General features: G+C 39.8%; 1 non-coding gene across 1 annotated transcript; it reads right to left on the reverse strand.

Moving 5' to 3' along the window:
- Positions 1 to 3,686: 3,686 nt before the first annotated feature.
- LOC141698915 (small nucleolar RNA R71) lies at positions 3,687 to 3,793 on the reverse strand. Its single transcript, XR_012565412.1, has one exon. It is a non-coding gene; the product is annotated as a small nucleolar RNA R71 (small nucleolar RNA).
- Positions 3,794 to 9,584: the final 5,791 nt, after the last annotated feature.

Consider the following 9,584-nt stretch of genomic DNA (forward strand, 5'->3'; position numbering starts at 1 on the left):
GATTCTACAACTTCCATCTTCACTTCCTTCTCCTTTTCCAGATCAACAACTAGTGCAATGGATCCTCCTTTCTTCTTTCCTCTCTCCATTCTTTCATCCTGCTCTATCTCAAGCTCATAGGTCTTCAGAATGTCATACAGTCTCTCCAAAGTAAACTCCTTATAATCTTGTGAGTTTCTCAATGAGACTGTCATTGGTTTCCATTCATTTGGAAGAGATCTGAGAAATTTCAGATTGGAGTCTTTATTCTGATAGACTCTTCCATGCAACTTAAGAGCATTTAGTAGTTTTTGGAATCTACTAAAAATGTCAGTGAGTGACTCACTTTCTTCATTGTGAAAACGCTCATATTGCTGAATCAGGAGCTGCATTTTATTTTCTCTTACTTGCTCAGTGCCATCACAAATTATCTGTATTGTGTCCCAAACTTCCTTGGCAGTTTTGCAGTTGATGATGTTATCAAACATGTTTGCATCAACACCACTGAACAGAATGTTCATGGCCTTTTTATCTTTCCTGACTTATTCAATGTCAGGATCAGACCATTCATGCCTTGGCTTTGGAACAGATGGCTCGTTTCCTGTTGCAGCTCTCATTGGAACATGAGGGCCTCTTTCTATGCAGTCCACATAGGTCTCATCTTGAGAAAGCATATGAAGATGCATTTTTTCCTTCCAATGATGGTAATTATCTTTATCAAGAATAGGAATCTTGACTCCAACATCTTTCTTGTTCATCTTGCTGAATTGTTTTGATCTTTAAACTCTTTGTAGATTAAGAGCTTGCTCTGATACCGATTGTTAGTCCCTTAACAATATAGCAAGAATTACAGAAGGGGGGTTGAATGGAATTCTTGAACCTTTTTCTTGAAATAAAAATGTTCAACTCGAATATAGATATAATTTTTTGATTAGCACAATGCGGAATAGAAAATTAATTGAATCAAAACATAAGTAATTAAAAACAAGAGTCTTTAAAAACTTTCTGGTGGATTTAAACAATTCCACTAGAGATATATATAATATATCGAGAGGACTCTGTGTGCAGGAATGCTCACAGCTGCTTACAAATGGAACTACTGAGAATACAGGAAATGCTAAGGATTCTGCTTACAAAGATTTCTCTGTTTTTTTGTATCTCAGCTATCTCAGTTTTTTTTCTATTTGCTACTCTCTTGGTTTATATAATACCAAGATTACAAAGTCAAAAAGACTGAACAAATATAAAAACTATCATTCTTAAGCTTTGCTGCTTTTCGTCCTCTATTACCCAGTTAATGGGCTTCCACAGTGTATTTGTATACATCTCGACGGCTGTGTGTCAGCTTTCACTGTTCAACTGCTGTTTGAATTCTTCATATGATCATCCGTCGACTTTCAGAACATCCGTTGATTGTTTAATTGATCATCCGTCGACTGCTATATTGAACATCCATTGATGGTTTAATTGATCATCCGTCGATGGCTTTGTTAATCATCCGTCGGTAACTATTTTGGCACTTGACTCTATTTCACTTATGCAGAATTACAAGACATCATTTATGTACAATTAATCAACCTATTCTGCATATCTAGTTAAAGTCAACATGACTTATATGCTACTACAGATTCTATATAAAGGTGCATACATAACTGTGCTACAAACTTATTATTACATAAGCTGCTTACTCGATTGATAATAAGTTAATCATCCGTCGGGACTATAATGAGTTATCCGTCGAGACTATAATTCTTATCTATCAAGTGCTGCATTATTTCACTAAGTAAAATCTACTTAGATATTTTGTTTATGAAATCATCAAGTACACAACATATGCACAACACGGGTTCGGGTTTCTGAGGTCATCCCGGGGTCCGGGGCGTCACACAGGCGACCGCCTGATAGAAGGCGCCCGCGTGGAGGATGCAGGCGGCCGCCTGTGTGCGGAAATTCAGATTCTGGATTTTATTAATTCGAGTCCAATTGGGCTTCTGTTAGCACTGGTTCTCTTGGGCTATTATATAAACCTTATGGGAAGACGTTTTCTTCATAGAGGAGATAATTAAGAGCGAAGGCAAGAAGATTGAGAAGACCGTTTTAGCACGCAACAACGAATAAGAGGAAGCATACATTTATCATGTGATTCTTTTAATTCATTGTAACTGTGGATGCTAGTTTTCTTTATGCTTTGAACCTTAATACTCTTGTGACGTACTTCATTATTTATCAAGTATTTTTAATCTTTATATCATTGAGTTTTTATCATGCTTTCATATGAACCCATGGTGACGATGGGTTCTATTATGGGCTAATCGTGATCATGGGATCCTAGCGAATTTACTATGGATTTCTTTAGTTAACTGTTTAATACCTTGGTATGTGGTGATTATATGATATCTAGCATAGGTTATGCTTATTCGTCTTATGTGCGTCACGAACATGTAAGATATCCTGTTAATCTCTTGTAAAGCGACAGTGAATCTTGAGATTTAGAACTTGCCATGTTAGCATAGGTTCATGTATTGTATGCATGATTAGTGGGTAACTCTAACCGTTTTACTTTCCCTGTGTAATCATCATGAATAACTTGCGCTTAAATCGTTATGTTGTCAAATTCTGTAGACATATAGGGTCTCAACATAATTGATGCCTATTCAACTTCTATCTTAATTGTGGATGCTTAGTAGAATGGTATTCGTATAACGAAAGTTGGCGTTTATCAGTTTCGTGTTGTTCGATTAATATAATCACTATTACATGCTAAGGTTAATGCCAATAACTATTGAATAAAGTAGTAATGAAGTTAGGATCTCATGTGTGTTTAATATTGTTAATTCAAGTGTTTAATTCTCCTCGTAATTATTAGTTAACCAATCTTAATTGTTATTGTCTTGACATTGAAGAATAATCATACATTGGTGAATAGGTGTTAATTAGATATAATTAATTAGAGTCTTTGTGGGAATGAACTAGAAATCATTCTATATTACTTGCAAACGCATATACTTGCGTGAATTATTTAGCGCATGCTTTGTGCCTTACAAGTTTTTGGCGCCGCTGCCGGGGACTCGGTATTAATTTGTTTAGTTTATGTATTGGCCATCAGTGGTTATTATGATTCATTGATTAAGACTTGTTACTTACTGCTTCCGGTTGTGTTTCAGGTACTCTTGCGAGCGTTTATTCAAACACGTTCTCACAGTCGCAAGAGAAATCTGGATAAAGCTGAGGAGACAGATACAACTCTTGACTTTCCGGAGAAGATAGTTTTTGAAGATTCAGATAAAGAGAGTGAAAAGAAAGAACCTGAAACAATGGGTGATCGTGTAGTTCAAGCTGATCCAGCTTTTATGGACTTTTCTCGGCCTAAAATTGATGACATTCAGTCAAGTATCATTCATCCGGCTATTCAGGCCAATACTTTTGAAATCAAGCTGGCCACTATTCAGATGGTGCAGAATTCTATATCTTTCGGAGGTGTTGCGACTGAAGATCCCAACATGCATATCAGGAATTTTGTCGAGATCTATAGTACTTTCAAATATAATGGTGTTACTGATGAGGCTATCAAGTTGAGGCTTTTCCCATTCTCTTTGAGGGACAAAGCTAAGGACTAGTTACATTCTTTACCAGCTGGGTCCATCACTACTTAGGAAGATCTTGCACAAAAGTTTCTGGTGAAGTTCTATCCAATGGCCAAAACTGCAGCTATGAGGAGTGCTCTTACTCAGTTTGCGCAACAACAAGGAGAATCTATGTGCGAAGCTTGGGAGCGCTACAAGGAGATATTGAGAAAGTGTCCACATCATGGTATGTCTGACTAGATGGTGATCACTGGTTTCTACAATGGTTTGGGGGCCCAATCTCGGCCCATGCTCGATACAGCTTCTGGAGGCACCTTGTGGGCCAAAATCTATACTGAGGCCTATAATCTCATTGAAACTATGGCTGTAAACGAGTATCAAAACCCAACTCAAAGGATGATTCCTGGGAAGGTAGCAGGTATTCTGGAAGTTGATGCAGCTATAGCTATTGCAGCGCATCTTCAAGCGCTGTCTATCAAGGTCAATTCTTTAGTCAACTATGGAATAAAATCAAATAGCTAGTGTCTGTGAGCTTTGTGCAGGTCCTCATACTACGGATCAGTGTTCTCTTCTTAATGAATCTGTTCAGTATGTAAACAATTTTCAGAGACCGCAGCAGCCTGTGCCCGCTACTTATCATCCTAATAACAGAAATCATCCCAATTTCAGCTGGAGCAATAATTAGAATGCTGTTCAGCAACCATATCAGCAAGCTGCAAGTAAACAGTTTAATCCACCTGGATTCCAGCAACCTCAGCAATTTGCTCAAAGGCAATCATATCCTCAACAAGGAGGTGATGCTCCACCTTCTAGTGCTGATTTTGAGGAGTTAAAGCTGTTGTGCAAAAGTCAGGCTGTTTCTATCAAGACCTTGGAAAATCAAATTGGACAAATAGCCAATGCTTTGCTCAATCGTCAACCTGGCACACTTCCCAGTGTTACTAATGTTCCAGGCAGGAAGGAAGCTAAAGAGCAAGTCAAAGCTGTCACCTTAAGGTCTGGAAAAGTTGCTAATGCTGAAAAAGTAAAAGATGGAGAAGTTGAAGTTGTAGATGAAGAAGGAATGCAAAAGGAGAAAGAGGGGGAATCAAGGAAGACTATTGTTGAACACACTCTTCCTGAGGGTAATACAGGGGAGAAACAGCTCTATCCTCCACCACCTTTTCCTAAGCGATTGTAAAAACAAAAGCTGGACAAGCAATTTGGTAAGTTTCTAGAGGTGTTCAAGAAACTTCACATTAACATACCTTTCGCTGAGGCTCTGGACCAAATGCCTAGTCATGCGAAATTCATGAAAGGTATTCTTTCAAGGTGAAACTGGATGATCTTGATACCGTTGCTCTGACGGAAGAGTGCAGTGCCGTGCTGCAACAAAAACTACCTCCAAAGCTTAAGGATCCAGGTAGCTTCACCATTCCTTGCACCATTGGCAAGTTGTCAATTTAAGTGCCTTTGCAATTTGGGAGCAAGCATCAATCTGATGTCGTTGTCTATCTTCAAAAAGCTGAATTTTCCTGATCCGAAGCCCACCTACATGTCTCTACAATTGGCTGATCGTTCGATTACATACCCACGAGGCATCGTGGAGGACGTGCTAGTAAAGGTGGACAAGCTCATCTTTCCTGCAGATTTTGTCATTCTGGATTTCGAGGAAGATAAGAAGATTCCCATAATCTTGGGAAGACCTTTCTTGGGTACAGGCCATACCTTGATAGATGTGCAAAAAGGTGAACTCACTATGAGGGTGCAAGATCAAGATGTGACATTTAATGTGTTCAATGTGATGAAATTCCCTATGGAAGATGAGGAGTGCTTCAAGGTGGATTTGGTCGATTCTGCAGTTATTTCAGAACTTGATCATGTGTTAAGGTCTGATGCCTTAGAAAAAGACTTATTGGGGGATTTTGACAGTGAAGATGATGAAGGCAATGAGCAACAATATCAAATATTGCTTCTCCTTGGAAACGAAAGCTAGACATGCCATTTGAATCTCTAGGAAATACTGATATCAAGAATGCTGAGGGAAAGCTCAAACCATCTATTGAGGAAGCACCTACTGTGGAGCTTAAACCATTGCCTGAACACTTGAGGTATGCTTTTTTAGGTGATGCATCTACTTTGCATGTTATTATTGCATCTGACCTTTCAGGTAGTGATGAGGACAAGCTCTTGAGGATTTTGAGAGAATTCAAATCGACCATCAGATGGACTATAGCAGATATAAAAGAGATCAGCCCTTCGTATTACATGCATAAAATTCTGCTAGAGGAAGGTAGCAAGCCAACTGTTGAGCAATAGTGAAGGCTTAATCCTATCATGAAAGAAGTGGTGAAGAAAGAAATTCTAAAATGGCTGGATGTAGGAATCATATATCCTATTTCTGACAGTTCTTGGGTGAGCCCCGTGCAATATGTACCTAAGAAAAGAGGTATTACTGTGGTAGAAAATGAGAAGAATGAGCTCATCCCCACTCGAACAGTCACATGGTAGAGGGTATGCATGGACTATAAGAAGTTAAATAAAGCCACGAGGAGGGATCACTTCCCTCTTCCATTCATTGATCAGATGCTTGACAGATTGGCTGGTCATGAGTATTATTGTCTTCTGGATGGCTATTCGGGCTACAATCAGATTTGCATTGCACCAGAAGATCAAGAGAAGACCACCTTCACTTGTCCATTTGGCACGTTTGCTTTTCACAGAGTTTCTTCTGGCTTATGTGGTGCACCTGCCACTTTTCAGAGATGCATGATGGCTATATTCTCTGATATGATTGGAAATAATGTCAAAGTATTCATGGATGACTTCTCCGTCTTTGGATATTCATATGATGAATGCTTGAATAATCTCCGTTTCGTGCTCAAAAGGTGTGTTGAAACTAATCTGGTGCTCAATTGGGAAAAATGTCACTTCATGGTGCAACAAGGCATCATTCTTGGGTATAAGGTCTCCAGTAAAGGTCTTGAGGTGGATAAAGCCAAGGCGGGCGTCATTGAAAATCTTCCTCCACCTATTTCTGTGAAGGGAATCCGTAGCTTTCTTGGTCATGCGGGTTTTTATCGGCATTTTATCAAGGACTTCTCTAAGATATCTAAGCCGTTGTGCAACTTGCTCAAAAAAGATGTGCCTTTCAAATTTGATGATGAATGCTTGGCAGCATTCGAGACTCTCAAGAAGAGTTTAATCACCGCACCAGTTATCACGGCACCGGATTGGAGAGAACCTTTTAAGATAATGTGTGATGCAAGTGATTATGCAGTGGGAGCAATTCTTGGGCAGCAAAAGACTAATATCTTTCATGTGGTCTACTATGCTAGTAAAATGCTAATGGAGTCCAACTGAACTACACCACTACTGAGAAGGAGCTCTTGGCTATAGTTTTTGGTTTCGAAAAATTTTGATCTTATCTACTTGGGATAAAGGTGACAGTGTTCACTAATCACGTTGCCATCCGCTATCTGGTCTCAAAGAAGGATTCGAAGCCTAGACTTATTCGTTGGGCTCTCTTACTACATGAATTCGAGTTAGAGATCAAGGATCGAAAAGGTACTGAAAATAAAGTAGCTGACCATCTCTCTAGATTGGAGAATCCCAATTCTACTTCACATGATAAGACATTGATCAACGAATCTTTTCTGGCTGATCAGTTTTCACAATTCAAGAGGTAGATCCATGGTTCGCAGACATTTTAAACTATCTTGTTAGCAATATAATGCCTCATAATATGAATGCGGCTCAAAAGAAGAAGTTTCCGCATGAGGTGAAGTGGTACATGTGGGATGAACCATATTTGTTTAGATAAGGAGCTGACCAGATCATCAGGAGATGTATCCCATTCTATGAGACGGAAGGGATATTACGAGACTGTCATTCCACAGCTTATGGTGGACATTATGGTGGTGAAAAGACAGTTGCTCGTATTCTTCAAGCAGGTTTTTTCTGGCCTACGTTGTTTAAGGATGCACATCAGTTCGTTTTAAGGTGTGATCATTTCCAAAGAGTTGGAAATCTTACCAGAAAGGATGAGATGCCTTTAAATGTGATGCTTGAAGTTGAGGTCTTCGATGTTTGGGGAATCAATTTTATGGGACCATTTATCTCGTCCTGTAATAATCAGTACATCTTGCTGGCAGCCGATTATGTCTCGAAATGGGTAGAAGTCAAGGCTCTACCGTCTAATGATGCAAAGGTAGTGTTGAGTTTTCTTCATAAGCAGTATTCACAAGGTTTGGAACGCCACGAATTATCATAAGTGACGAAGGGTCGCATTTCTGCAATCGTAAGTTCACTTCTATGATGCAACGCTATAATGTGAATCATCGCATTGCTACTGCCTATCATCAGCAAACTAATGGTCAAGATGAAGTCTCTAATAGAGAGATCAAGAGCATTCTAGAGAAAGTCGTTTGTCCGTCAAGGAAAGATTGGTCTTTAAAGCTCGATGAAGCTGTTTGGGCTTATAGAACAGCATACAAGACTCCACTTGGGATGTCCCCGTTTCAACTTGTTTATGGTAAGGGATGTCATTTACATGCGGAGCTTGAGCATAAGGCTTATTGGGCATTAAAGAAGTTAAACCTTGATCTAGATGCAGCTGGGAAGAAGCGAATGCTTCAGTTAAATGAACTTGATGAATTTCGATTTCAAGCGTACGAAAACAACAAAATGAACAAGAAAAAGGTAAAAAGGTGGCATGATAGGAAGCTATCGCCTAAGTCATTCATGCCGGGGCAACAAGTTCTTCTATTTAACTCTCGTCTCCGACGTTTTCCTGGAAAGTTGAAATCAAGGTGGTCTAGACCATTTATCGTCAAAGCTGTGTTTCCACATGGAGCGGTAGAGATTTTTTAGAACGATCCGGGCCAAGCATTCAAAGTAAATGGTTAGAGATTGAAGCACTATTATAGGGATATGGCAAACCGTGAAGTGGTTAGTGCCATTTTATTATCAACTTGATCGCATAACTCCACGTCAAGCTAATGCCATAAAAGAAGTGCTTCTTGGGAGGCAACCCAAGATATGAGACCATAGGACACCTTAGAATTTAGTAGTTTATCCAAAAACCCAAAAAAATCCGAAAAAAGTTGGCAGATTTTTTTTTCTAGAAGCCTTGCAGGCGCCCACCTGCTAGGATCAGGCGGCCGCGCGCTAGCAGGCGCCTGCGTGCTGGTGCCAGGCGGCCACGTGCGACCCTGATTTTTGAAAAATCATTTTTCAGCCTATATAAAAAAACAACAAAACAAAAACAAGATTCACAGGAGCCATATCAACCATTAACCCATGAATTATCCCCATACTTAGCCATAATCCCCACTCCTAATCAAATTATAACCCTAATTTTTCCCTATAAATACATACAACCTCTACATACACATCCCACACACTTTCAACGCTACAAAATCTCTCCTAAACAGCAAACATAAACTCTCCAGCTCTTATTCTCAGTTTTCATGGCCCCAAAGAGATAACGAATTGTGGGTAGCAGCAACACCAACCCGACTGCTACTGATTCTTCGAGGAATACTGCTGCGAGGCCCCGATTGTTAGATGGGGCTGCTGAAGAAGAGTACACCAAGCTTCTGACTAAGCCTATTATGAGGGAGAGGGGGTTCTTGCCATCAGTTAGGGATGGTGATTTGCTACCAATGATTGCTGAGAAGAGATGGATTACATTCTGCGAGTCACCTGAGGCGGTTCCAATGAGTATCGTTCGCGATTTCTATGCGAACGCCAAGGCCGACAAGAATGGGTTTTCTGTTGTTCGTGGGCTTATTGTTGATTATCATCTCAAGGCGATTTACCGGGTAATTGGACAGCGATAAAGGAAACCATAAGAGGAGCATTGGAATGAAAAGACCCCTGAGGACTTTGATATGGACTTGATTATTGCTACTCTCTGTCGGCCGGGCACAGTGTGGAAGTTCAAAAGGGGAACCAACGAGTATCGTAATTTTCCTACTGTCATGATGAACAGGTATGCTCGTGCTTGGAATGCATTAATGTGTGCTAATATTCTTCCTT

This window comes from Apium graveolens, chromosome 11 (assembly GCF_009905375.1).
Source record: "Apium graveolens cultivar Ventura chromosome 11, ASM990537v1, whole genome shotgun sequence".
NCBI classification, from domain to species: Eukaryota; Viridiplantae; Streptophyta; class Magnoliopsida; order Apiales; family Apiaceae; genus Apium; species Apium graveolens.